This window comes from Cygnus olor, chromosome 1 (genome assembly GCF_009769625.2).
Source record: "Cygnus olor isolate bCygOlo1 chromosome 1, bCygOlo1.pri.v2, whole genome shotgun sequence".
Taxonomy (NCBI): Eukaryota; Metazoa; Chordata; class Aves; order Anseriformes; family Anatidae; genus Cygnus; species Cygnus olor.
Window position 1 is genome coordinate 41,541,987 of NC_049169.1, and position 24,924 is coordinate 41,566,910.

General features: G+C 35.6%; 1 protein-coding gene and 1 long non-coding RNA gene across 2 annotated transcripts in view; both read left to right on the plus strand.

Annotated features, from left to right (window-relative positions):
• NAV3 (neuron navigator 3) overlaps nt 1–24,924 on the plus strand; it is a 273,005-nt gene that overhangs the window by 12,153 nt on the left and 235,928 nt on the right. The window lies entirely within an intron of this gene.
• Nucleotides 10,425–24,124, plus strand: LOC121068592. The gene is made up of 3 exons (XR_005818972.1): nt 10,425–10,476; nt 18,727–18,796; nt 20,436–24,124. It is a non-coding gene; the product is annotated as an uncharacterized LOC121068592 (long non-coding RNA).

The following is a 24,924-nucleotide window of genomic DNA, read 5'->3' on the forward strand; positions in this document are numbered from 1 at the left end:
GTGTGACTGACAGTCAGTCATGGACAATATCATCATTGCTTACTTTTCTTTGAATACAATCTAATTAGGAAAACTTTCATGTACTGACTGCTCTTGAGCAAGAACAAGGTTTCTTCAGCTTGGTGTCCACAATGGGTTGGTGCTTGAATAAGCAAAGCATGAAGGCAAAGAAGCCTCCCAGTCTAGGCCAGCTATATCAGTCACAGTCTTCAAGAATTTGGGCCTATAAGATAAGATATTAGCAGAGGGGATTGGAGAATAAAAGAAAAATGTGTGGAAAGTAAAACACGGATTGCCTCCCAGGGTGCTGTAGTGTCAATGTGGAATTTGTCTGGGTTATGCTCCCTCCTCTGTGGGCATGGTGCAGAGAAGGTGCAGAGTCCCAAGGGAAGCTGAAAAACCAAACCAAGTAAAGTTTCATAGAAGTGCACAAGAGTAAGCATATTTGGAACTAGTGTGTCAGAACAAACACTGTGATTCAATAAATAAATAAATAAATAAATAAAAATACTTCAAGGGAATTTGGCAACAGAGAAAGAATATAATACAGGAGCTTCAGATCAGCAAAAGAGATACTGGAGAACTCAGACTCCCTGAAAGCAAGGGGATTAGGGACATATTTGCATGTGTGGAAAATTTGATCCCTTCTCTCCTGAACACTAGAGATGATCTCATTTAATGAGAGAAAATGTAAGATCTCATTGTGAAATACTGATATAAATGCCAACAAAGGCAGAGTGATAGTGGTCACATTTCAGTCTGAAGGGACAAATGTTTCCTTCATTTCACATTAAAAATTTCAGCTTGGTTGACAATAAAGTCAGGATTTTCAACAGTAATTTTCACTTGGATGTATACATGTCTTTAAGGATCTCAACAGCCTTTGCACACAGTAACCTGTGATTCACAACATGGTTACAACATAAACAAGTGTTTTGTCTTAATGGATTAGAAAGAAATAACTTGTATCCTGATCAAGCCATAAATCAATGGCATATCCAAGAATTTGACTTTTGGGTGGTAAATACTGGTTCCTGCTGTAGTAGCAAACTATCTTTGTAATTCAGTCTATTTCTTGCAAAATTCTATGTAGATCCAGTAGTTAACCCATTCTGATGAACTGAAGACAGAATTTAGGCTCTTAATTAGGCTGATTGTCTTAATAAGGCTTGTAAGAATGGTATGTTAAATATTTTTTGATAAAATTTTAGGTGTTGATTTAAGGCAATATTACTTTACAATTACTTCACAATTCTTTTTAGTTTGACAGATCATACTGATATCTTTATTTGAGTGCAGATGAGGGGCTTTTCTCCTTAATGGTTATATAAAGGTTTCTGTTCTTCACAAGTGTTGTATTGCTTCTGTGCTCCACTACTTAATTTCATTCTGCCATTGCTTTTAGGATACTTCCAGATGTGTTACAGTCTGCCAAGCATTGGTGTTCCATGATGTTTTCAGAGCAGCAGAACACAGATTGGAGATGATTGAAAATGTTAATACTGCAAATCTCTATGTTGTTACAGCTCCTTTGAAGCCACTGTATTGTATCATATTTGTAGGTGAATGCAGAGAAGGTAGATAAGATGTTTAAGCTATTGAGGAATCAGTTTCTGAACAGACTACAATTCGTTACCCAGTATTCACACACTTCTACAGCTCTCTGCTTTTAGCATCTCCCCAATGTCTTTTAGGGAGATGCACTTTGTTAGCTTGATCATTTCTAAATGTCTTATTTTACAAATGTGCCAAAATCTGCCCTCCAAAATCAGAACTCACTGTGTTCTTGTTGAAATCAGCGTGAGTTTCTCCGTTTACTTACTGGAGTCAAGATATCATCCCATTTCATTGTGGCTAGAAAATTCCTAATTTCTTACATTATCACAAGATAGAATTTCAAGCCATCCAGGCTTGGATACTGATTGGTTCTTCCACAAACCAGCATGGTATTTTTTAAACAAACAAACTGCATCCTGTCTTGGAGGGTGTTATGTCTGTAACCCATTCTCATTACTCATGCTATACTAAAGTGTAGCTAATGTCATGATTACATAGGAAAGTAAAATATAATAGTGAAATAGCATATTCTGTTATTGTGAAAAAAAAAAATAATCTTGCTTTCATGTTTCTATATTTGTTCATTTTGAAATGCTTCATAGATGTTCTTGGAGTACTCCAGGCTCAGTCAAAACCAAAACTCCAAAATATACATGATTAAAATCTCTACTCTCAGTTTTCTTCCTAGCTTTCTTTCAAGAAATCCATCCAGCAGTTGGTTAGTAACCATCATGGTTGCCACAGAGTGAAGTTATTTTTAGAGAAATCTGATTAATATCTTGGCTAGACTTTCTTTAAAGAGGTCTTACTGGTAAACTTGAGCAAATTGCCATTGCTAGTGCTAATTGGGGGAATTGGTTTGTCTGTCAGTAGATGTATCAATGTAGCATCTTATATAGCCATTATTCCATGAGCACCTCGGTGCCTGTGTGCAGAGCTGCAGTCTATGCCCATGTCCCTACCACTATGTGGGGAAGGATATTCATATAATAAAATGCAGTGCATTGTTGGTCCAGGACAAAGGCCTCATTTTTGGCAACGAGAGGTTATTTTGTTACTCTGAGCTATTTTATGCCAGGTGACTAGTATTTTCTTATAATCAGGTAATTTGAGACTTATATTCATGGAAATTATCGATATATAAATTATGGATATATAAATTGTGGATACATAAATGAAAAAATATATATAGATATTTGTGCACTGAAGCCATTCAGTATGAATTGTTTTATGAAAAGCAAGCATGTTACAAGAAAAAATAAGACTCTTCCCATCTCTCTGTTTTTTGTTTGTTTGTTTGTTTTCTTTTATTCTGTCTGTTTAGATGATCTATGGCATTTAGATTATTAAAAAATCCCCAAATATTTGTTATGCTTGTTGCTTACGTATTTGGAAACACAGATTTTTATTATGAGTGATATCATTTTGTGTTTTCATACAAAAAATTAAAAAGCATGATTGGCATGTCAGTGCCTTTACTTTCCTTGTATGGTACAGTATGCAGCTCATGTCCATTTCTGCACTGTATAGCCAAACTGAAGCATACACAAACAGTATGAGGAAAGGGTAATCAGTCTGACTGCGTGAAAACTCTGAGGAAATACTGATAAGTAAAACAGCTCATAAATTCAGCATAGAGAATTGTTCAAATTCATGGCTCCAAAGATTAAAATTGAGGCTCCTTCTGTCCCACCCATAAATGACTTTTGGCAGTAGAAATGTGCATAGTAAAAATCTGCTCATAATCCCAATTGCCAATCTGTATTTGTCTTCTCTGTCCTGTTATACATACCAGAAGATTCCAGTCCCTGTAGGTCATTGTTCTGAAATGTTGTATTTCTTTAATGAAATCTTTCTTTTCAAGCCTAGTAATATTAGGTCCTAATAGCTGAATACTGCTGTTAAGTCAGGATTAAGTGCATGTGATAAACATTCAGCATAAGGAGAAGATGGGGAGCACAGGGGATAGGCTGTTTAGGACTGCTTTTTCCTGTCTGCAGATAACTTAGGAGTCAAAAAATATTGGGGAAATTCAAGAGTGTCTGTAGCTATTCTTGCTGCATCACAGATCAGCAAAGTCTGGTGTCAACATAGAGTGGGGAGTATTTGAGTAAAGAGTAAAGAGTATTTGAGAAAAATCTGATAATTCTGTCCTGTAATATTTGCAGTTATTGAAAAATGATGCAATATGAATGATAGCTTTCAAACTAGGAATCCATGAAGGACTCTGCTGGAGGTAGAGAACAGACAAAACACATGTGAGGAGTTAGTGTCAGATATTCTCAGCGACTGTATGGAGCCTCCGATCACAATAGAAGTCATCTTACCTTATTATATCCAGTTACAAGGTTGATGTCTCATCTGAGCTAGTTGCCTGAGCTTCTACAGTAGCCAGATGGTAGAGATAAATACTTCTTGAGGGCACTTCCTTTCACTTTTCTGAGATGTTTATGTAAAATGACTCACCCTGTAGAGGTACGTACATCTATTCCTTAATTAAGGGGAGATGAACCATCTAGTATTTTAAACACCTAATTTTCAGATGCCTAATATTAGTTGAGATTAAACTTACTGTAGTATAGAACTTTTATTTGGGAAGACACTCTCATTTCAAGTAGTTATTATTAATGTTATTTTTATTATTACTGATTATATATCTGTGTTCAAAGCTACTTTATTTAAATCTTATGAGACTACTTTGAAAGCTAGTACGGACATAGTCCTGATAAGGGTGATGGATCTCAGCCTGCTTTATTGGGGGGGAGCATCCTTTTTTGATTTTTGAAACAGATTGGTGATACAATTATTGAAAGTCCCTGAGAAGTGCTGAGGAGGAGTGATGGGCATGCAAAGATAATACTAAAATGAGCCATCTACATAGGAAATCGAGATATCTCTGCGAAGGAGACATGTTTCACTTTGATATATTCTTGCAGCTATCTTTCAGCTCAGTGTTACAGATAGTAGAGATACTGAAATGAATCATAGCTCTGGCCTGTTGCAATGAATTAGTTTCCTGAATATATGGCAGTTACTCAGTGCACACACACATAGGCCTTACATGTACTCACAAGGAGAAATATTTAACAAGTTGGTGGGCAATCAATATATTTGCACATATATTGAAAATACTCCACTATCTCAGCAGCATCTCACCACAGATTGATACAGCATTCACATTCAGCCCCAACATTAGACTCCCTCCTTCTCCACTTGTTCTCACAATTTTTTCTGAAGAGAAGGGTGACTGTCCAGAGACTACCTATATATGTAAAGATACAAGATTTCTGAAAGCAAGTAACTCTCCCATTATAAAAAAGAGATGTTCAATAAAGTGTTCTCATACTTATGCAGAGTATTTCGTACATCATTTTGGGAAAGTTCTCTTGAGTATTGCAACCTGCCCATGTGTTACTTTTCTTTGTTTTAGGAATTGAATGACGTGGCTGTAAGAACTACATATATAACAACTTATAGGGACGGACAACATTAAGGAATTTTGGTTGCTGCTTAATAACTTGACATAAATGGGAAGGCTTATAGCAAATGAGAGGTCTACATGCAGCCTTAATCAAATTGGATATGTACTCTGCAAAAGGGTGTTGCTTGTTGGCTGTATTCACTGAAACCTCTCTGGTAAATCCTCTCTTGAGCTATGAGCTACTTTGTTTGGCAAACTGTCTTACACTAAAGATGGCTGGAAAGCACTGGAGCTGTCACCTGCCTAACAAATCTGCTTATTTTTACTTTGGGCTTGGTGATTGATGTCTCAGCTAGTAAGGATTTGCAGATTGTTCTGAATATGCCCAGCAGCTATGTGTTGATGGTGTGACAACTTGATTGCTGCCCTTCATATTTCAAATAAGGCAGATGCAGGACCTTATAGTAAAGTCAGAAAGACGCTTCAGACAGATTAGAAGAATATTCTGCAAAATATGGCAAAAGATGGCTAAATGCATACCACCCAAAAATATAAACACTTTGGTGTGTCAGCGTTTCAGGTATATGGGAAATAGGCCTGGTAAAGTAGTGACTGATTTGCACATCTCAGTGTTTAAGGTCCTTACAAGGTACCATGTTTTTCACAGAAATTATTTTCCTTTCAAGTTGGAAAACCAAAAATGTGGGACTGTCAAGATTATTAGGTACATCTAAAAATCTAAATCCCAACTTTTTTTTTTTTTTAAATATATATATATGTATTTGTGCTGACTTCCTTTAGAGGTTCTGCCTGTTTCTTTCTTCCCATCCTCAGCTTATTTGTTTCCTCTGAAACACCCAGTTTCTAGGTCTGAACATGAGCCTTGGTTCATGCTACCAATGAGATGGAAGATGCCCCTAAACCTGAATCCCCCACAGGAGGTCCTTTCCTCTCCATTGCACATTTGAATTACCTGTGATAATTTCATTCCCAAGCTGATACTTACAGTTAGGTGAAATGAATTTGGAGCTTTGTTCCTAAACATAACATTTGTTTCTAGCAGATCATGCAGCTCACCTTTTTTTTAAGGATTATTTATGCTTCCATTCAGTGCCATCAAACTATTGCTGAAGAGTCAAATATGAAATATCTCATGAAAATCATTTAATTTATGGGTACTTTGTATGCCCAAAGAATTTGTGTCAGTTCTGACAGAATAATCTATATTTTTAATATTAATATTTTTAATATCTTACCTCGCAGTAGGTGAAGGATAATCACCATCTGTATCCAACAAGCTTCCACTTGTAGATTCTTAATCACACAAAACACTATTGATCATCCTAAAGAAAGTGCTTAATACTATGCAAATTTTCTCTCATCTCTCCCATTACATTAAAAGCGAGAATAAAACAATCCAATAGTGTTTTAACAGTATTTTAACAGTATTTTCAACAGTTCAATACTATTTTAGTGTTCTTTGGAATCAGTGTTAAGCCACAAACTTAATTTAAATTGATACAGGCTGAACTCAGTGCATTCTACAAAATTGTTGATTTGTTGATGTGAAACTAGTGATGTGAAACTTCACTTCTTGTACTGTAACAGCTGTGGTATAGCCAACGTACATCACAGTATATTCTTAAAGGACTCATCTTCTTGGATTAAGTATTCTTGTATTGTATCTCTTTTGAGGGGCTTTCTTAATTGTTCTTCCAAACTCACTTAAGCCTAAAGAACCTCTCTCTTTTAGCTTCATTTAAGACTGTCTCAGAAAAAATATATGCATATAAAAATAATTTTAAAAAATTAATATATTGTAGTCAACGGTTTGATTAAACATAAACTTACATGTTCTACCATTCTTATGATTTACCAGCCATTAAGTCCAAGTGCTCAAATGAGGATTGGGGCCCAGTGATACTAGATGCCGTAGAAGTGGGACAACAATATGGATTCCATTCGAAAAAAACTTGTGATGTGAAAACATCCTCAAATAAGTGAGGAGAGAGGGAAGCAGCTCATAGATAAATAGAACTTTTTATCTGTGTTTACGTTATTACATAAATGTTTAAATATTGAACTTCTCGTGGCCTTGTTATGCTAACTTGCTATGCTGACTTATTTCTAGTCAGATATTACAGTAGAAATTGCTCCCTGAAAGGGGCAATGAGAGCCTTATAGACCTTCACCACCCTGAGGATGGGTGTGGAGAAAGCATGAGTGTTTGGGAGAGGAGTGGATGTGTGAGCAGTGAGGCCCCGCTATTGCTCTACAGACAGTGCAGCAGTGTTAATAGTTGATAGATATGTAAGGGCTGTGCCTGTTTGAAAGAGCTTCAAGTTAAAGGCTAGAAATTTGAAGTCAATTCAGCAAATCAAAGAAAGGATATTCAGAGAAATGGGCAAAAAAATCTTCACAGCTGTCTCTATCTGGCATGCACTAATTGCTATGATTGTTTGATAAAGCAGCACTTTGATGATTAGGGAAATGTTTTCCAAACAAAGTACACATTGAGGCTGATACTGAAAAGCTATCTGGAGCTGCTTCTATGAAATGGCTGCAACATAAATGCTATAGTCACTGCATTTACTTTCTTGACCAGGAAGCCAGCAATTTTATTTTGTCATTGAAAGAGAGCTTTTCTTCCTAGGAGGGAAGAAGCAAAGAAAGGAGAAAAATAGCACAAACTCTCTTATCCTTTGTATTTTCACAAACAATAATCACATATCCAAATATTCTGTGCTGTGAGTCATTGTGCTTAAAGTTACCATGTTGCTCAAAAACAGCTGACAACCTGTAGGACTCAAACTAATAAAAGAGGTGCTATGGGGACCCTGAGCAGACAGAAGAGGATCACTACTTCAGAGGATAGGGCTGTGTGTCCCAGCGCTAAACAGAAAGGCTCACATGCATAGTCTGGGCCATGAGACTGTGCATAGACACAATCCAGCAACTTTTTTAGTGACTCCATGTGCATGTAAGATTCCACCCTTTCTGTATGACTGCTTACAGACCTTATGATGTTAATCTTGAAAAATGCAGCGTAGACATCTGAAAAGGAAATTAGAGCTTGACTCTTATCTGATTGCGGATCAGAGTAACTCGAGTCATTTAGTGGAGTGTTTTACACTTGTATAACTGACCTAATTAGAGTTAGGATCTAACTAAACAAGGAGACAAACACAGTATCTTTTGCTGATTCTGCTCCTCCATCTTTCTTAAAAAATTCTTATCAAATACTTTCTCAGAAAGACTATGAAGCACTTATCAAAATATACCATGAAAACAAAGAAAAAAATAACTTTTTTTCTTCTTTCTTTTCTACTGGCTGATGTTTGAGATATGAGATGACAAAAACTTGCTACTTTCTTGATATGTTAAGGAGCTGTGCTATAACATGCAGAGTAATGAAAAATGAGCTACATAACAGCACTGGAACTAGTCATTCTTTTCTTTGATGCCTTTTCTGGCTGTTCATTTATCCTTGCACAAAAGACCCAGATTGTGGTGCCATCTCTACCACTCTGGAAAAGCTCGATGGGGCGGTTTCTGAAGGACATCAGCAAACTCTTGGTTTGGCTGGTAGAATGGCTTGGGAATGGCACCAGATGAATCATCCTCCCTCCCTGCCTTCGGGGGCTGAACATTTTCCTTACACAGCACTTTCAGTCCCTGTTAGGCTTCTCCTGACAAGTAGGGCACTGGGAAGCATTGCTGGCATGGGATCCTCCTGGATTTGTATCTTTTGGAAGACCAGGGATGCTGTCAGCTAGAAGAGATTCCTTTTCCTGAGGCTAGAGAAAATTTCTCCATCAGTATAACCTGTATGTGTGGGATCTTTATCATATGAGATGGCTGCCTCCAAATCTTAGCAGTTTGTGTCATTAACAGACCGGTACCTAAGTACTCATTGCCATTGTTCTAAGTACTGCCATAGCAGCATCAGCGACATGTTGTGTTCGAAACAGTAGTCAGAGAATATGATTTCCATGCACATTTTTAAAACACAGTTTCATCTACAGACTAACTTAACTGAGAACAGTTAAACCAGCAGGAGCTTGAGATTTTACAAAGCTCACAAAGTATGCCTGAAGTTTATGAAGCTAGTTAGCACTTTATCCCCATTACTCATTTCTGTTGCGAATTGTCATGGTTTCTCTAACAGTGATATTTTTATAAGATATATTGCTCATCAGAACAGCAGAGGAGTTTATTTTCTTAATATGCCTTTTGATGATCACCTGCTAAGATTTTTTAATGCTGAACCAGAGGTGAGCTCACACCACAGCCTTGCAGCCTTCATTGAGGATCTCCTTCTGCATGGCTGGCTCAAATAAATAAATAAATAATATATATATATATATATATATTATACCATAATCCTATTTACATTAGGAAATCAATTTAAAATGTGGTGTCAGAAATCAGAGTAGTCTGTGTATAAGGAGAAGAAAAAAAGCTTTATTATCCTTTGCCTTCATAAGTAGGCTGTCTTGTCTATACACCACAGTATCCACACTATATATGGAGATGTATATGTATGTATCTGTATAACCATTGTATAACCATATACATATAGGTTATATATATAGTATCCTCAGCTTTTACAGTTCTTTTTTTTTCTCTCTCTTCCTCTCAGCTGCTTTTTTATTAGCTTGCTATTTTTCAGGTTTCCTGAAAATGTCTTTCAAAGGCTTTGTGTATTTTCTTATTTATGTGCTTGTCATAGAGTGATTTTTATTTAGTGAATCTCAAAGATCTTAGACTTTGTTGAGGGAAAGCTCACACTCTAAATTTAGATACACTTCATAAAAGTTAAGAAAGTATCTGGCTTATGGAAAGTAGAATATTTTCCAGAGAAGTAACAAGAGAAAACTCTTATCTGTAAAGTGTACAACACTGACCTACAAGCCTCATTCTTTCTGTTTTATTTGTCTAAATCAATAGCAAATTTCTTAAGCAGTCTGAAACCCAGACAGGACAAGTGAGACAGAAAAGGTGGCTAGGCAAACCTATTTGATTTCTCTTTTCTGTTACCAGGATAAACCTAAAATACCAAGCAAGCATTTTATTTTTGTGTTTTCCAACATTTTTGAGTATTAATTATTTTGCCTACACATGGTAAAAAGTTTTACGTGATGCAGACATGAACAATGCTTATCTAAATAGTCAGAGAACAGCTTTTAAGGACAAGCATGAGATTCTGAATCTAGGAATACAAGTTTTAGTTGTTCAGTCACACAGTTCCTGTGTTTGAATACGGCGGCATTATGCAAGAAGCCAAGAAAACAAAACATTAACTGTTTGGCATACTTCTTAGAAATTCAGCTGGGGAGGAAGAAGAGAATTTAACGGTCAGAATATTAGAAGCAGCTGTGGATACCTCAAGCAGGTTTAAAACTTTAAGAGGAGTTCATATGGCTTTAAAAGCAAGCAGGGAGGAGTGCTGGCATTGGCTCATACAATTTTTGAATGGCAAGGAACATAATATTTCAGTAAGTCTTAGTCAAACTGTTTTAATTAGGCTACAAAAGAAAAAAGATCTTATGAACTAAAAACATCTTGCACTGAGTGGGTAAACTTGATCAGTTTAGTCTGAATTATTTGGCTTCAGTCTACGTCTCATTTGATGTTTGTTGGCCTTTGTACAACTGCAGAAGAGTCGTGTAGGAGAGAAGGGTTGGAAAGTACTGTAGACTGTTCTTTTCAGAGACATTTGTCCCTCAAATTTGTGTACTTGAGCCAGAGAGTTCAGGGTAAAGCTTTGAAAAATAGTGCTTCTTGAAGCACAGCCATATTTATCTGGCACAAATTCATATACAGTGGATACAACACTGGCACAATTACAAAAAAGGAACTGATTACAAAAGTGTATGGAGTGGTGGTTTTAATAGGGTCACAGTTTATTAAAATCATAGCAAACAGAAGAGGAAAGCTCTTTAGAAAATATTATCTTATTTCTCCTCCCTGTAACCTTTCTCCTATTTATCCAGCAATCTATCACTATCTATTTGTTATAGATCCAAAGAGGAAAAAAGATAAGAGATCTTAAAATGTTTCATCTCTATCAGACTCTTCAACTATGATTTTTTTTTGGGGGGGAGGGGGGAGGAAAGGGAGTGTAGTGGTGAAGGTAAATTCTGGAAGATTAAAAGGAAGAGTCTGGGAAATTTTGTCAGTTGTCCTTCCTCAGAATAGCATACAGCAGACAGCATTCACTGCATACTTAAAATCTGGAGTTACTCTGAAGGTTAACCAGCAGATCCGGCTTTTCAGGGCATAATTTAAATTGTTGGTGAACTGAGGCCAAAAGTCAAATATATATACATACATATATATAGGCATGTATCTCTGAGTTAGAAAAGACTGTGGATGTCTGCAAGTGCACAGAGACTGTCTGACTTGAACTCTTTCTACATCAGCCACCTGCTGCATAAGCAATAGGATGAGTAAAATACAGTTGCAGAAGCATCCTGTTCTTCTTACTTTCCAGACAGAAAAGCATTTCAGCCAATTTTTGAAAACTGAGCGGGAAACAGAAAGTAGGCAATAAGTAAAGCCCTCAGAGATTTGAAATGCTTTTCCTCATGGTTGTTTACTGTATCATCTAGACATATTATTTTGTTCTTACAAAACAGAGTAAAACTGCATTCCTCCAAGCCATTAGAAAAAATGGTTACTTGGGCATAGACCAAACATTTATTGCAAATTACGGGTGGACCAGGTTTATGAGATGATCAAAGAAGCAACTAGGTGTGAAATAACATTAAAATAAATCTTACTGCAAATTATAAAGTAATTCACTCTTAATTCCAAAATACATTTATATGAATTGAAGATTTTTATTTATTTACTTTTATTTATTTTTTTTAGTCTTCTTTCTGGTATTTTCTCAGTAGAGATTTGGTATTCTTGCAGTTTTTTTGTTTTTTTTTTTTTTTAAACTTGGCTTTCTGTAATTCTTAAGGGGCTTCTCCAGATGTTGGATGCTCATTAAAATGAATTCTGTTCCAGTTCAAAAGTCTTTGGAGAAGCACCGAGTAAGGCAACAGTCCATTGATTCCCTCATATTAGACTCAGTGTTGGGTTCATTTCATGTACTTAAGTTCAACAAGTAAAAATGTGCAGCTGTTAGCTCATTTCTCATCAGTGCTTGTGGCCAGAGAAGGCTTTTATGTGCTATTGCAATTATTTACTTTTTTTTTTTTTTGTGGTAAAGGATGCTCATTGCTTCCTTCAATCATTGTCCTGTGAATCTGATGCACCAATGAGAAATTGCTTTTAAATCCGCAATGACAAAATTGACTTTTCTGCCATCGGTGAAAGAGGTTAGAAACAACAACATGACCAAACTTTGCTGAGTCTGCTGAGTAATTTGAGCATGTTTAGATTGGCTTGTTTTTATGTTTGGGAGAAGGCAAAAAGAGAACAAGAGTCAATTTTTAAATTCATTTTAAGATCAGGGTAATCCCACATAAAGTAAGAACATGTTACAATGGAAGGAAGTAAATTCAAGAACACAGAGGTTATATCCTACTTCCTCTGCTTTTTACACCAGTACACAGTAGTTTAAAGTTTAATAGACTGTTCTAAAAAAGTGGATAAGTGGATATGGGGAATGTCCTCCCCCCCCTCCCCCCCGGAAGATAAATAATTACTTTTTTTCAGATTTGATTGCTAACTGCAACTATATTTTTTACCTTAAGTGTGTACAGTTAATTGGGTGTGTAATTTTTGGATTAGCAGGTTGGATTGGGACTCCGGTAAACAGCTTTGTTTTTAACCTGGATGCTTTTTCTGCCTATTAAAACAAAGTAATTCCTATTATCTTGGTGAGACCATGATAGTGTCAAGGGAATTGTCAGTTTTAAAACACTGCATGCTAAGCAAGCTTCTACAGCATAGAGCTAAAACTTGACAGATTTGTAGTTAATACTCAGATATTTTTTACACCAGTTTTAAGTAATTCCCCTGCAAAAACTACAGATTGTTGATTTGCATGTGAATTTTATTTTAATCTTGATGCTCTGTGAACATCAAAAGAAAAAAAAAATAGTTCATGTTAGAGCTATTTCCATCAGTTGGAAATAGTCATGAAGGAAATGACTATTTTTTATTTTTATTTTTTCCTTAAATGAGTGAATTTTACCAAGGCAGTTCATTTATCTTTGCTCACTAAGACATTCGTTATTGTAGCTGTGGTATTCCGGAGAGTCAGTATATAGTATTTCTTACATCTTCTAATATGCTAAATCTTATTTCATTAGATATTCTTTATTCTTGGCCTACTTCAATTGAAACAAGAACTTTTGGATTTCTTATTGGGAAAGAATACAAATTCTCTTGACATGAAATATACAAGATGCTTCTGGCTGGCTGACTATAGGCAGCATTTGAGGACACTTTTAAAGGCCTTTTTGGCACAAAGAAAGTTGGAATGTGTACAGAAGGAAAAGAAATTATTGAACTGAAAACAATTACACTTAAACAACTTACAAAGACAGTATGACAAAGCCACCTAAAATAAAGACATGTAGCTTTAAGCTTGAAAATGTGGTTTGAAACGAGCTTTCCTATAGCTTACCCCATTTTCATGGTTTACTGGGGAAATTGTTTGATATCTCAGTGAAATCTGGGATAAATTCTTAAGGCCTGTATGCATTAGACCTGAAAGACTCTAAACATTTATTTGTGTGAATAAATTACCACAATGCTAGTTACCTCAAATCCAAGGGTTCCGATTTGCACTTTATAATTCCATGGAATTCCATGTGCACATCTTTTGTTCTAAAAGAAATGCAAGGACCATTTATCATTGCCTTACTTGACACTCTTACTTTACAATAACTGTTTCTTGTTCCCAACCCTACTTACAAGTATTACTTTGGTTTTACCAGGGCACACATAGAGTGGACTAGAACCACTGTTATTTCATGTAACTGTCACTGATATCAAAGGTATTTTTGCAGTGACTTCAAGGGTTGGGTGGGGTGGCTGGGTTAAAGCAGAAGTGAATTGGTGCTAAATTCACACCACACCTGACATCACTTTGGGTTGAGTGTTTTATCTGTGAGTACATCTGCAAGCCATGCACATGCTTGTCCAAGGACAGAATCTGTTCCTTTAACTCTTTGCCAGAAGGTAAGGATTTGAAAGTCTCAGTGGCCTCATGGTTGTTATTCATTCTAATCAAACTATCCTAGCACTGAGAGAATTTATTTGTAACATATATTAGGAGTTGTCTTTTTTTCCTCAGAAAGCTGCACATGTGCACAGCAGCAGTCTTATGGTGGTTGGCAGGTATCCTTGCCTCACTCAAGCATCAAACTTGTTTTTTTTGCCTGAAATTCCAGCACAGGGAAAGATTATACTCATGCTTGCCATCTGGTTGGACAAGTTCTTTTGTTTTCAGACAGCAGGGAAAATCTATATCAAATGGATAAAGAAAGTTTTTGAAGCCTGATTTGACAGTACTGATTGTTGTATGCACTTGTGTTTTAAATCCTTATTTTATTATTGAAAAAAAAAAAAAAAAAGTATATTTCAAAACACATGAAACATCTTAACAGAAAAGACCTGAGCATGAATATACCCTTTATAGATCTATTTAGAAGATATAACTTCCTTGCACCCTTATTTTCTTGGAAAACTTTCTTTCCTGCTTTGGATGAGGATTTTTTTGTTGTTGTTGTTGATAAATATTTGAATATTATTTTCATACTGTTATGTTCATCTCTGTTTCTTTTGGTAAAAGCAATGTATTTCTGCAGTGCCTAACACTGAAATTTTAGCTCTTCAGGTGTTCTTTTAAGGGCATGATGTTTGGATCTTGGATCAGCACACAGCTTTCATTAGCCAAATGTGTATTCTTTATGGCATCTATTATTCTTCCTCTAGTACTATTGAAACTGTTTATGTCATATCTTTTTAATGTTTCTTTCTCAGATTTTACCTCAGATATTAGCTTTGATTTATCAAAATATATATATGTATATATATATAATTTCCTTTACTGTCAGTGTATGGCATCTACTTCAAGGATATGATTCAATATACTACTCTGCTACAGAAATCTCTACATCTCCATGATTCGCTACTTAGTTTTATGGAGAAAGTGTTGGAACATGTCTTTGCAGGCATCAATTTTGCATGTGGATGTGCATAAGGATGTCAGGAAATGCAGGTTTCTGTGTTGAATTGCACTCTTAGAACATGGTCATTTCTATGAGGCCCTGGTGTACATGGTCAGGGTACTGCAAATTATGTTCTCTTAATAACTCATAACCCTTTCTAAAAGTTTTCTCCTTTTCCTGAGCCAAAGAATAAAACTTTATTCTTAACAGTTTTTGCATCCTTTCCTTTTGAACAGAAGGAAAACTGAAAATTTCACACAGATTGCAGTTGCAGCAAAAGTAGAAGGACCGATGCTCTTTGATCCCTGTAGTAGCCTTGGGGTGGAGCAGTAATTTAGATTCTTATTACTTCAGGCCAAATTAAAAGATGGTCTACCTCACCTCACTGCAGATGGGAAGATGGATGACCTTAGAAGGCATCAGTCATTTCAGAGTTCCTGTGTGCTTATGACATGAATCCCTCATCCCTACCACCCACTCACATCTGTTTAAAGATTTGGTATAATTCCATATATCAGCACAACTCCAGAGACTCCTCTGACCTCCCCTTCATGGTGTCTTGTGAGCTAGAAAGAGTTACTTTGGCACCTCCTATACTTGCTCCCCACTCATCAGGAAATACAAGAGGCCTCAATAGAGGTGTTGGCTGCTTTTTCTGGCTTTTGTGTGAAACATGCTGAGAGCCTCTGGGGAAGCTGGTGTTGATCTTTGAGTTGAAGCTGGTTGTTTGGGTCACTAACCCTAATTTAAACTTTCTAAAGGAGAATTCCTGAAAAGCAGTACAAAGCATCGTTATGGATTATAAACAGCATGGTAATGCTGTCTAAAACAAGCAACCTGGTATGCTTTGGGTTGAGTCTGGATGTCTCTTTTTATGTGAAGTATTTACTATTAGTTCAATAAAGTCGTGCTTCCATTTAATACATTTTTATTTTACATCTTTTTCTTACATAAAATGGGACATAACGCTGACCATTGCAGAACTACAGACCCTCAATGTTGTTTTTTACATGCAGTTTAGCCAAACTGTAAGCTGTTTAAAGTGTAGTGTAGATAAAACACAGAAACATAGTTAAAATATTTAATAGGACACAGGGAAGCATGAATATTAATCCTGGATTCCAAGTTCCCTTGTTCCAGTTTTCTTTTTTAACACAAATGATACCGAGTTATGGACAGTTTTCTTGAATGATTATGCTCTTCATTTTCTTAAATGGGCAGGTAAAAAAGATGATGTAATAGACACCAACTGGTTAAGCTAAACCTTCCATTAGTATCTGTCATTATAGTATTTGTTCAGATGTAACAGCTGAGGAATATATGGGTTTGACCATTTTGGTCAACTGACATTTTCTAGTACTGCTTGTCTCATACTGTTGTTACATATGTGGAAAGGATGCTTATAGACTGGCCTCATCTAAACATTACTGATAGTTCTAGTTAGAGGGTTTGATGTGGAAAACCACTCAGGCATTATCATATTTTTTAAAACTGATGGGTCCATCTGATTTTAACCATACTGTGCTGATGCTCAACAAGATTTATCAAGGAGCTTCCCAAAACCCTTTTCAGTCGCACAGGTGTTTTACACCCTACGGCCTCACTGAAGTCACTGTCAGGATCTCTTCTGCACATATGAAAATCACAAAGCCAGGAACAGAAGATTAAAACTTTGGATTAACTTCTACTCTTGACAATACTACCAAAACTTTTAAAAAGATTGAAATGTCTGTGTCTGTTTTAGAAATCTGACATTAAACAAAACAGTTTTATAAACATAATCTAGGGTATTCCTACCCTAGACTATGCATGGCTCAGTATGGTTTTTAACTACCAGAGTATCCTGGTTATATAGCACATCTAGTAGTCAAAGTTATCGAGAAGGGCATCGTATTTTTATTTCTAAAATTCACATGGTGCTGTCCTCAGTAACATTTATTTTAAATGTAAACATTTGCAAAATTGTTTCATGATCAGCCTGCAAAACACGTCTCTCAAAGACAACCTAGAATCAGTATTCCTTTGAATATTTGCTGAAGTCATGTGCAATGAATAATGTGCTAGTGCTGTTCCACCTGCATTTTCTGGATAATGATTAGCCTTCAGCCATTCTTTTGCAAACACTTAAACATGACTCTTACTCTTCCCCAACTCCTCGTGCCTGCTGTTTTGTGCTCGCTTGTGTAACCATGAAGATAAACAGATTAGAATTCATAGACTTCTACTAGAATCTTAAATAAATAAATAAATAAAAAGACTTAATCTGGATCTGTTCTCTGATACTGCTCACAGGCTCTTGTAACAGGAGATGAAGAGAAGAGTAAGCAGTGGGTGTACAAATTGGATGGGACTTTTAAAACAGTTGTCAGTTTATATCAATTTAAAACATTACTGAGGCTAAGACTCAATAGGTTCAGATTAAAAATGAAAACAACAAAGATAAATGTGGGAGGCTTTTTATGACTGTATTTATGTCACTGATGGATAGAAAGTTCTATGTTTTGAAAGTACTGTGGCTAGACTTTAAATTACTCTAGTATTGAATTTATCTTGAATTTATCTGGAATTATGAGGAGACTGTCTGCTAATCACACAGTCTGAATCCATATGCCCTTGATAAAATTAAGCATGAGATTTACACAAAATCAAGCCATTGGAAAGGGAAGCCATATGATGCAGGATACTGAGCATTGCAAGTTTTTCACAAAATGATTGCCAAATCTAAAGTGTCAGGAGTTAATTCTATCTGTACTGATTTACCTATCAGCATACCTAAATAGCCAAAGCCACCTTTGTATGGTTTTTCTTGGGATGGCATATATATTTGCATATATATTTTCATATATCTATATGAACACACCACAAATATATTTCCTACATATGTATTAGTTATTGGGCTGAAGATCTTTTAGGGAATTGGACTCATTGATAACTTCCTATCACCTGCAGACCCTCTGTAGTCAGCCCTATTATGGATGACATTTGCCATGCAGATGAGAGTTGCACCAGTTAGCATTGCCTCTATAGCAGAACTACCATCCTTTATTCATATGCACACACATTCATGGTCATGAAAGCACTTGGGGATCATTAATAATGAAACAGCTTAGATCATTAATATGTGTTGTATTTGAAGAATGGCACTTTTGCCCTCTTTCAAACCAATGCAGTTAGATTTTTTCTTAGAATATATTTGTATATCTTTTTATGGCCTTTGCAATTGCTATATGAGTATGTCTGATGGATATGAATGTAAAAACAATCTGAAAGCATAGGACAGCATTATAACCTTCATTTGCTGAATCCTTCAGTAATACTGAATCAACTGAGATAGTTACAGAACTTCAGTTCTTACCCTGAACCAGCTACCCACAGAACTGTCATTTCACCAGAGATGCATCCTGTGTGATAATTAATTAATTCCCCTTCCAGCAGCCTCTAAGCTTACTTTAAATGTCTTCTGTGCCTCTAGCCAGTTCCAAATGTACTTTTGCATAAAGACTGATGACAGTACAGACTTTAAGACTGCGTAAGTTTAAAGGAAAATTTGTACAAAGTAGCCAAGAAGAAAGAGGGAGAAAATGAACCTTCCTAAACATTTTTCTTCTCCAGAATACAAATTGCTATATGTGGCTGTGGAGTCCATCCATGAGAAGGAACTTTAAAATTGGGACCTCAAAAGGTAACAGAGTCAGAATGAGCAGAGCTGTTTAACATAGGATTCATAATGTCTCAAATATTAGACACAAATATTAAGGAGCTATTTATAATATGCTAACATAGATACATAGATGATTTAAAATGAATGTTTAGGTGTATAATGAAGGAAAGCTGCTTGATAAAGAATTCTATTACTTCTTTTTTTTTTTAAAACTAGAGTTGATCTTGTGCTAGCTTTCAGAAATTAAGGTTAAATTTGCCTATGGAGTTGACATATTTAAGTTAGAAATATAATATTCATACAGTTTCGTAGGAAGCCATGTAAAGAAAAGATGAATGTTAGAGCCTTCTTTAAATAAGAAACATAATGACGTTTTAAAGGAAAAACACAATCATATTTAGAAGGAAGTAAATATTTTAGTTGTCTGACAATTTCCCTCTTTTAAATTAATCTCAACCAAACAGAATGAAAATCAGGTATGTGCTTTTGTTTGGGAAATATGAGAGGAATTATTTCTGATCATTAAGAACAGATCAGAAACTTCCTTGGCTAATCAAATTTATCTTCCTTTTATTATAACTTTTTCTTTTTTATGAGGGTTATTAAGCAGATTTATGAACTGAATAATTCTTTTGAACTTTTATTGCTAAATCAAGTTGAGATGTTTCCAAAGACAATACCATTATTATTAATATTGAGTTTGTGTGTCATCTGACTAGAGATGACTAGCTCATTTTCTTCAGGTTTCTTGTATTATTGTCTACTTGACTAACTATTGGCTGTCTGAGCTTAACAAAACTTTATCTGTTTTCTTCTCAATAAATCCTTGCGTTTTTCAATCTGCTTGATTTTTCATTCACTCAATGCTTCTCTTTCTTCCCTCTTTGCATCCACTGTTGCTTCTGAAGTATTTTCTGTCTACATTCTACACCATCTACAATGTCCCTTTCTTTTCTCCTCTCACACTTCTCACCATTTTCTCCACCTTCACGGTGTACCTGAGTGTGGAAGAAAGATGGAGAGTGTTTATAGACATGAGCCTTGAAAGGAGATAGAGTATTTCTGATTCCATAAGAGCTTTAATATTTGTCCAGTGTGTCAGCCATAAGGGAAGAATTATACAGTCTTGGAAGTCATTTTTAAAAATATAGGAGAGCACAAGAGTACTGTGGGCTGTAGCTTGTTGAGATTTTTCCCAGTTGAGTTTGTTTGGAGGCTCCTGTAGTTGACATGTGCTACCCTCTTGTCCAGCTAAGTGAAGTATTCTATTCCACTCCCTTCAACAGAGACAGAAACTGCATGACAAATGCCTTATATAATAGAATAGTTTTCACTTTAAAAATACAACCCTTATTAGCATAAAAGGGTTTTGAACAACCAAATAGTATTTATACTCTGTAATTTTCATACAAATATAAAGAATATGCACTGTCAAGAGGAAATATCATTAAATTATGTATCAATATAGCTTTTTACATGCATATGCTTGCTTAGACTGTAGTAAAAATAATGAAAGCCCTGTGTGAGGTTTGTGAACAGAATTTAGTTACTTTATTTTATTAGAGGTATGCTTAGAAATCATAGAAGGGAGAGAAGAAAAGTCTGAAAGAGGAACTGAATAAGGCAGAAAGTCAGTCAATTACAGATTTTTTTTTTCCAGGAGGTGGAGGAGACACTGTAGAAGGGGAATTAATCCCATTCAGTGGCAACACAAAGAAAAGTATTGGAAAAGAAAGACATCTGCTAGCTAAGGAGAACATAGATTGGCAAGAGATGAAGTGGGACAACTGAAGGAAAGCTTCTTTAACAGCTCAGAGGAACATATTTTAAATACTATTTTGGAATGGAACAGACCGAAGATTTCAGTGCATTTTGATCTGAATATGGAAAGATGATGCCAAATTAGGAAAAACTGAACTCTCTGGAGTGGGATTTAATCTTAAGGAATGAATATGTTTTAGATGAACAGTGGAAAAGGGCATATATATATATATTTATTTATTTTTTCAGAGCTAGGCACATACTTATTAAAGGGAAAACTGAGCAAGATTCCAGATTTAAGCTCAAGACCCATGTTCTCAGTCCCAGGTGCGTAGAAGTTGGATATGACTCAAGGAATTTCTTTGGCTAACAGTGTTGTTAACAGTGGCATGAATGCTAACTGATGGGACAACGAATTTTAATACAATAAGCAAACGTGAGGTGATAAATCTTGACATGAGCGAAGTCATTTACCTATAGCCATAAGGTAAAGGAGTGTATTTACTACCTCTTTGAGATGCTAATCCTTTAAATAGTGGGCTTCATCTTAAGAGAACTATTTTGAAATAAAGTATAGAGGTAGATACAAAAAACAAAGTAGCTAAAGCTGAAAGATGCTACATTTGCAGTGAGATCACAAGTTGCATCATCCTCTGGGTTTCTAAGAAGACAACCCAAACAACTTTGACTAATTTCTTTAGCCAGTGAATGGCACGCTTATGTTTTTCCTCAAAGATTTACTTAAGCGAAAAGTTCTATAACTGTGGATGCCTTGAAGTGGTTCCCTTCTGGTTGAATTTAATATGTCCCTGTTTCTTCTTCGGGCTTTCAGGGATTTGCCTCAGTCCCCAGGAGGCCTTAATACTTTGAGCAAGCTGCAATGACATCTCACAACACGCTGGCCACAGTGACTTCAATGTGGAGCTTCATTTTCTTTGTCTTTCAGACTATGACAGAAGGAGGACTTCTATACTATTTGCTTAGTTGATGAATATTGTGCCTGAATGTCATACTTATACAAAGAAACAGCAGATGTGAATTTCAGGTTTTTCTCAGTCTCAATGCACAAATCCCCATTTCCGTGAAGAGTGCCCTAGACGTGCTGCTTTGGAAGGGGATATCCATCAGTCTCTCTGTTGAAGTGCAATAGAGCCAGGAACAGGGAATACTGGAAACATCCTTCTGACAACATCTGGAAAAAAAAAAATCTATGTTTCTACTCAGTGAGTGAATGAGAATATGTTTTTTTTGGCAGGCTCCACCTGTAGGGACAAGTGTAAAGTAAACTGGATTTTATTAGGTTGCTGGATGAGAAAATGTTAAGAAAAAGAAGGGACAAGTCTCCAAGCAGGCTGCATCTTACTGGGCTGAGGAAGGAGAAGGTGGTGGCTGCTGCAACTAACACAACACAAACTGTGCAGCAGGTAACTCCTTCTCACTGTGGGTTACTACACAACGCACAGCTTAAGTGGAGAGGGGTTTGGTAAATAATTAAAAGATAAAAACATTCCCTTTTACATTTTCTCTTCAATATGAAAAGGAGAAATTAGTTTATTTGAACTTAATTTTAAATAATATGATCCCTAAGCTCCTATATATTTTTATTAGATGCTTTTACAGAGGATAAAACATGTTCCTGTAGACTGAATATATTTTAAAAGTCCCCAACATAATAAATACATCTATGGAGAAAGAGGTGCCTGAAAGCCAGTTATATGAAATTACAAGATAAGTGCCCTTAAATTTTGCTCCTTGTGAAAGCTGGCTTTGCACAACAAAAATGAAGGAGTAGACGATTTATTATTAACAGTGAAATAGAAAGACCACCAATGAACAACTTGAGAAGATTTATAGCAAACATTACTTCTGCAGGATTAGATGACATGATAGTTTTTATAATACTGTGAACTTTGTAAGAAAGAATAGAAAGGGACAGCCGCCTTCTTGAGAACAGAAATTTACACAACCAATTCCTAGGTTTTCTCTTTTGTTTTTCAATAGGGCAAAATGGATTTAATATTAGAAATATGTTTCTTTCTGGATCCAATTTCATCTAGGCCACACTCTTTAAATATGAATCTATAATCCAACTGACCACTCTTGCAAAGTTCCCTCTAATATATCTGTAAAGCAAAATATGTGTGCAAGCACAGACTGCATGAGTTTAACTAAATTGGCTTGGAGCACACATATTTTAGCTAAGCGAGTGTAGGATTTTGTGCAGACAATGTCTATATCACCTACCTATGAGTTCTGTTTTAGTTAGGAAATATCTGAATGGAATGTCTGTGAGGGAGGAGAAAATTGAGTTATAATCGGTTATTAGAACTTTTAATGCAAGCCACATTACAGGGGGAATAATTATCATTCTTCAGCTGGTTACTGTGAAGGCTACTAAAACACTACTGAGGCTTCTGGAAACAAACAACAACAAAACAAAAGGAAAAAATCATTTGCTGGGAAATATATTTACACTTTAATAGGGGGAAAAAAAGAGAAATATCCATAGACAAAAAGAGAAAATAATCTTTGAGAGTTTAATACTTTAATTTAAAGCATTTCAAGAAAAAGAACCAAAATCTGCTCTTAAATATACATGACTTTCTATAAGTCAAAAGAGGGTAGCACAAGCATCTCCAAAGGATAAAATTCGGTTCATGGACATCAGGAAAAAAAGAGACTTGAGAAATTGCAAACTCCATATAGCATCATCATCATTATTGTAATAAAACATGTGGTTGAATTTTAGAAAGTGTTTGCAAATGTGATGACAAATGATAAATAAATCAGAACAAGTGATGGAAAATGCAACTGAAGATTATTGCTGTTCAATAACAGGCACAGTGCAAGGTCATCTGCAAATTTATATATATATAGAGAGAGAACTCAAGTTTCACAATAAAATCTTAAAGTTTCTAGCATTAAAAACACTTAAAAGTGTGAACTTGGGTATGAAGAAAGTCATTGTATAATCATAAGGGCAGTGAATTCCTTTAAATATCATATCTTTCTAACTCGTATTGCACCTATATAATTTCTGATTGAGAAGACATTGCTGTATGTGTCTGGTTGTGCTTATGACTCCTGAAATGACTAAGTGTCCATATTGATAATTACCAAGCTGTAGTAAACTGGCTTAAGAGCTGTTGGCAAAACTGTTCTACTTCCTTCCACCACCTGCAAATGCAGAACACAAGAGAGAACTAAAATGAAATAAATAGCAGCTGTTCTTTTCCCTGCTTGATAAGTTGGTCTTATACCAGAAATCTCCATGAGAGTTCAAAGTATTGGAGACAGGAAGATAGGAAGGCGTCATGAGCTGTGTTAAGTTGAAATAGTTCATACAAGGGGTCATGTGAACAGAAGGGCTGTTGATGACTAAAATCTTGCAATCTGTTTTTGTGGCCCTAAGGGAAAATTACAGTAGTTCATCTTCCTCGAATAAGGCTGGATACTTTATAGTGATGTTTGGTAACTAAATAGACTGTGTAGCTCTTTTTAACTTCTAGATAACAACAACAACAACAATAAATCATTTAGATGATAAAGAATTATATTCTAAATTCTTATGAAAAACATTACTGTCTTGCTTTAAAAACACAGATGCATCTGGTTAAATGAACTTCCCATAGAAAGGCAAAGATGGGCTCTTCCATGAAGCTAAGGTGAAGATTTATAATTATTTGGCTTTCCCGATGTAATGCAAATATTAGTCCTGCTCTTCAATAAATCCTGGATTCCTTTTTAATGCAAATGTACATGGAAATTCTCTGCATATGCAAATTTAGAATTTCAGATTTGTCAAGCAATATTAAAAAATATTCTGAAAATACCAGAAATTAATATTTTTATTTTTAATTTTGATTTAAAATACTTGACGCAATTATATAACGTCTTCCATCATCTGTGTTTTACACTACTCAGATTATGCACCTTATAAAACAAAAACAAGATCTGAATTATGAATATTATATTGTCTTCCAGAGAAAATATGGTAATTGATCTTGAGGGTTAGAACCTCTATATTGGATTAATTTCTTACTGAGAAAAGATTGCACTGGAGAGAGAGCTTCTCCAAAAGCTGTTTTGCTTGTCTGTCCATCTCAGTCCCCAGTGAGTCTCAAGGTTAATCCTGATCTCATCTGCATTCACTAAAATTCTGAATATGTTTATATTAGAGGTTAGGCATATGGAGCTGGCAAAACCTATCATTTCTTTTATTTATTCTCATACAGTTCTCTCTCTATATATCTCTATTTCGCTATAATCCTATTCATCCTATTTCCTGAGATTTAAGTCATGCTTCTTCCTTCATATTTTAAATCAAAGTTAATAGTTACTGGTAAGAGGGAGAAGGGGGCATGTTTCTGTTGATGATTCAGAACTCA